Raw genomic sequence first — 6,007 nt, 5'->3', positions numbered from 1 at the left:
TGCACGTCAGTCCATTACAGGGATGTTACTGTTGTGTAACCACTCCTCCATAGGCCGTGCATTATGAACAGGTGCTTGATCGTGTTGAAAGATGCAGTCACCATCCCCGAATTCGTCTTCAACAGTGGGAAGCAAGTAGGTGCTTAAAACATCAATGCTCTGATAGTGCCACGCAAAAAAAACAAGGAGTGCAAGCCCCCTCCATGAAAAACACGACCACGCCATAATACTAACGGATCCGAATTTTACTGTTGGCACTACACACGCTGGCATTCGCCATACCCACACCCTACCATCGGGTTGCCACATTGTGTACCGTGATTCAATCGTTCAATCGTCGAATGTTTATGCCCCTTACACCAAACCAGACGTGGTTTGGCATTTGCCGGCGTGATGTGTGGCTTATGAATAGCCGTTTGACCATGAAATCCAAGTATTCTCACCTCCCACTTAACTGTCATAGTACTTGCAGTGGATCCTGATGCAGTTTGGAATTCCTGTATGATGGTCTGGATTACACATTACCAACCTCTTCAACTGTCGGCGGTCTCTGTCAGACAACAGAAGAGGCCGGCCTGTACGCTTTTGTGCTGTACGTGTCGCTTCACGTTTCCACTTCACTAACATATTGGAAACAGTGGACCTAGGGATGTTTAGGAGTGTGGAAATCTCGAGTACAGATGTATGACACGTAACACCAAATCAACTGACCACATTCGACGTCCGTGAATTTCGCGGAGCGCCCCATTCTGGTCTCTTACGATGTCTAATGACTACTGAGGTCGCTGATATGGAGTACCTGCCAGTAGGTGGCAGCACAATGCACCTAATACGATAAACGTACTGTATTAGTTTGAGGGTGTCCAGACACTTGGATCACATAGTGTATTTTGCTTTCCGGAGGCCTACGTTGTTCTGTGTGTCCTAGTATGAACGTTTGCCTCTGCCTTAAAAAATGTCAACTCACGTTTCATCAACACGTGTACGTTGATATAATGAATATAACATCCACTACTGTTTGTCTGAATACCTTTGTTTTATAATTACACATCTCGTTTGTGCCTGTATAGTATTCAATTTCCATGCCGTTTAATTTGTTTGTTAACCTTATCTCGTATACATCCTTGTCCTTAAATACTCGCACTTTCAGCGATCTGGGCCCCAGTTACTGAAAAGTGGCTCGCAGAATACGACGGCTTCTACAATATGCATTATCTACTTTGTTTATAATGATTTTGAGAACAGGTGGCGATGATCTGGTGGAAACTGTTAAACTGGAGATGTTCAACTTCAAAATACTGACGCAACTTACTCGAACATCTAAAAAGATTCAGGTGATATATAGGAAGATTATTGTGATCTAACATAACCCATCAAGTTTCAAGTGATACCGAAATGCATTACACTTGCCTGTTTATTTATTTTCAGTACTATACTTACTGGAGTGAAATTTACATCAATTTGCCGGTACCGGCAGGAAAATACTCTCTCAGACGTACCGGCAGGAAAATACTCTCTCAGACGCGAAACTGCAGCTTGGGCTGGCTCACGATGCCTTCACTTAACCTGGAAACTTGCAGGGATTCTGGTTCAAAGTATGTCTGAGAGTTTCCTCTGAAGCTGTCGTGATACTTACTGTGTAACGAAGGGAGTCAAGCCGTAATCAATACATGCTTGCCGTGAATTCACTTCCATATGCACCGGACAAATTCGAATACTCCTTCATGTCAAGAAGGACAGTGCTTTTGTTAAATGTCTTCACAGGGCAGGCGAGAGAAGATTTTTCCACTCAAGGGGCGTATCATTTGGCACCCCTGGCTCTCCTCACACAGACATGAGTTGTCTTTACTTACGCTCTTAATAACTTTAAAACACATCTAATTCTAGTGATCGAATGCTTGTTTTCTCCTTTTAAAATAGACATACAGAAGTAAATTTCTGAATCCTCTTCCAGAAGTAGAGACTAAAAGAAAAAACATTCGTGTCCAACTTAATGGCAGATTAAGACTTCATTTCTGACCGGGATTCGAACCTGGAATCTTTACCTGCGTGCGTTTTCCCAGTCATGTATGTGTGTGTGTGTGTGTGTGTGTGTGTGTGTGTGTGTGTGTGTGTGTGTATCCCGACTCACGACCAGTCTCACCGCTATATAGCTTGAACAGTTCAGTCGGTGTTGGCTGGCCCAGCCGGAAGAGCACTTGCTCATGGAAGGCAAAGGTCCTGCGTTCATGTCTCGCTCGGGCACATAGTTTTAATCTCCCATAAAGATAGACTTTTTCGCGCGCTTAACTGCAGGATGAAAATTATTCTGAAATTTATTTGCATTTAGGGTATTTTCTGAGATCTTCAAAAGCTTCTAATGAAAGCAGAAACAATTGCACCTATTGTACTGTTCCAACATCAAATAATGGGTTGCTTATTAAATCAAGAGGCTCTCATTATACTAAAAGCATCCAGTTTAGAACCTTAGCTGTTGTCACAACAACATCATACACTTACTCAATGTACTACCTAACAGGTTCCAAGTCATCTATTTGGCTTTGCCGCTAACGGGCTTTTATAGATTTAATACATGCTTCTTCAAAATACCCCATCGATTAGTAGGCGCAGGAAAGAAATTGAAATCTTCTTGCCCGATACTGAAAAAGTTGTTAGAAATAGGATAAGATAGCCCTGAATCGATCACGCAAGCTTTTAACAAAGGAGCCACACATGGAACAAATTTTTTTAACTCTTTTTCTTTTCCTTCATATTCGCATAACAATTTTGTCCTGGGCTTTGCATAACTTTCAAGACAATCTATCAAATACTTTAAAGAAACGTCAGCTTTTCACCAGTAGTGTCTGTAATTGTAATAAAAGGAAGGAAATGTTCTTCGATAGTTATTTCTTCACCAGGCTCTATCTCAACATAACTAATGACAATTGAAATTTGTTCTGTGTGACACAAGGCACGAGTACCGTCTGAACTAACTCACTAATATGTTGCTTTTCTGAAGTTCATTTAAAATATAATGTTAGAGTGATGAATGCATTTTGTATTACTTTACTGAGACTATGAACAATGTTGTCATGAATACATACCCTTCGCAAATACTGCTTCAACACAACAGCAAATTTGATGGTGTGTTCTATTAGGTTCAAGAAATTCTTTCTGTTTTCGTTGAGGAGAATATCTGTTGCTCCTCTAAACGCCAGCCTTGTGTCCACAGGAATTGTGTTACGCGAAGAATACCAGCATTCAGTTTCAGCCGGAACGAATCTTTGATGTTGCCAAGAAGCAGACATGTGTGTAATTTTTGCCGTCATTACTATTTACATGGTTTGGGGATTTTTTGTGTTTTGCTTGAATCCCGTATATATATATATATATATATATATATATATATATATATATATATATATATATATATATATATATATATATTCAGTCTCAAAATCCTGCCGTTCCTGCAAGTAAGATAGCTTCAATGCTGAAAAGTTTGATTTTTGAAACAGAGTAAATGAACAACGCCTTGTGGATTTTTTCATCATCGGACAACATTCTTTTGTTTTCAGTGGGAGTGTAGATTCCACCTCTCTTATACAGAGGAAAATTGACATCAGTTGGTTCAAAACCGCATCGTTATACAAAAGTTTGTGGTATGCTATCAGTTACTTTCTCTGGCCATTGTTCCGTAAGTTAACAATGTGTGAGTCAGGTTGTCCTTCCGGCAAAATAAAATGCAATCTCTGAAATGTTAATAAACTGATAAGCAGCTCATACTGCGGTCAAGCAGTGAAAAATTAATATTATATGTACATCTTACCACAGTGAGCCACACGAAAAACAAAAAGACAGTACTTTCCGATCCTTCTACAGATGTCTACGGAATACATTGTCGTATAAAAGTATATTTTTACTCAGTACAAGGGCGGATTAATTCGAGAAAAATCATTAAATGTTTGCACTTTCACAGAATGTTAAGATATCGCTACGTAATATTGCCTTCATCAGATTTTCACTGATACAGTACTATCTTAATTTTAACCATTCGTTGGACCTGGAATTGTTAGTACACAATGCTTGGATCGATGCAAGAAATGCATTGTCTCCATTAATAAATATTTGGACTTGCCAAAACAACAAAATATAACTTTACGGCAAATCATAAAAAAATGTTCACTAGGTGAAATCAGTTTTTACAACTGCAGATGGTAAACTTGCGCGTTGTTCGTCAAGCCTCTGAACAGGTAACATTAAGACAGACAAACAAGCTTGATGGTGTACAGGCAGCTTATTGCAGACTGCTCCAGCACTTCTCCATAGGGCGTGTGCATTCGTGCCCGGAGAAAGCGTGGTGAGGGGCGATATGTCACACATCTAGACCGAAACAGTGGAACTTGTCAACGTAAACTGCAACCTCCCCTTCTCTAACACGTGATGCAAGTGAGTGTGATCGCGTGAACGTAATCGGATGAGAAAATTAAAGCAATCGCTCTCGAAATAATAATTAATTAGAGGGGAAAGTAAACAAAAAAAGTTACTTTTACAAATAACTTATTGAACTTTCTTTTTACATAAATTTTGAGTAATTTTTATAAAGTAGTGCAAATCACGCACAGCAACGACAGCGAATTACTTCATGTATATCTAAATACCACACAGCAAGTCGATGACGTTATTTCTAAATTCGGTCACCAGTACAATCGGGTTAACTATTTGCTTATCGAAACAGTAGATATCACGTATCTTATCTAAGCAAAATGAGAGCCAACGAAATAGTTCGTATCTGAAGTCAACAGGAAACACTTCTAGAAATAAGATAGAAAAAGTTAGCTATGGTTTTAAATTACCAAACAATATCAAAGTTAATAAATTGAAAAAAAAAGTGTAACTAGTCGTTACATAAATGCTTAAGTGATGCGCTGTCCCTGTTACGAAGAAAACTGCGTTACCATGCAATAGCGTTTACCTACAGAGGAAAAGTACGTTAACTTCCCCAGTAAAGATTATAGAATTTCCCTGTTTTAAATTGTTTTGAAAGTTTTGTTTCAACTGATAATGATCAAACTTCAAAACAGTCGCCACGCCGAAATACGAAAAACAGAGAATACAAAACTCTAACGAAATTAATTACGATATTAAAAGTTCAAAAACTTTTTTTACCAGTCTTATTGAATGCATGTTATTTTTCTCTATTACTGTACTAATACCCTCATTCCAGTTATAAAGATGTGCACTGCATTTGATTGTTTTATTGAACAAATTGGCTGAGACGCCAATAGCGAATAATTTTTCTTCAAAACAAAACTGGTATAAATTTTGAAATACGTTCTTTCTTTTGGCAGATTAATGACACTCAGCTATATTACAATAGGGAAGTTGGAGGTGGTAAAGTAACAATGAATGAGGCTAATTAGAAGGTAGTGGAGAATTTTACGTAACTAGCGTTGTTATTCGGGTATCATTAAATTCGAAAATTGAAAAAAACGCCAGCGGCTTAGCAGTTGCACCGCGAAAATTGCGTGTTGAAGTTAAACGCTGTAGTTTCTGTTGGTAGAGCCGAAAGGCCGATTACGTCAGCGTTTCTCCTCACACGTCTTCTCCCACCGCGAAGACCAACCTCGTCATTTAGATTTTTTTTCATCAGTTTCAGCAACTTTTCTTAGAGAGTGTCGGTGTGAAGAAGTAGCACACTAGTTGCGTTAAAAAATTGTATTTAACGCAATGTAAGTTGGCGGTAGCGGAATCGTTCTGCAGTCGGCTTCAATTGTTAGTTCTCTAAATGTGCTCAGTACTGTTCCCCGAAAAGAATGCCGCTTTCCTTTCAGGGATTCCTGTTTGAGTTCCTGAAGCATATCCATCATACTTGAGTGTTGTTCGAACCTAAAAAATCTACCTGCCAGTCTCTGAACTGCTTCGATATCATCGACCTGGTGCGGATCCCAAACACTCGAACACTACTCAAGAACAGGCCGCACTAGCGTCCTATACTGAATAGCCAAAGAAACTGGTACATCACCCC

This window comes from Schistocerca gregaria, chromosome 7 (genome assembly GCF_023897955.1).
Source record: "Schistocerca gregaria isolate iqSchGreg1 chromosome 7, iqSchGreg1.2, whole genome shotgun sequence".
NCBI classification, from domain to species: Eukaryota; Metazoa; Arthropoda; class Insecta; order Orthoptera; family Acrididae; genus Schistocerca; species Schistocerca gregaria.
This window is presented reverse-complemented; position numbering follows the sequence as displayed.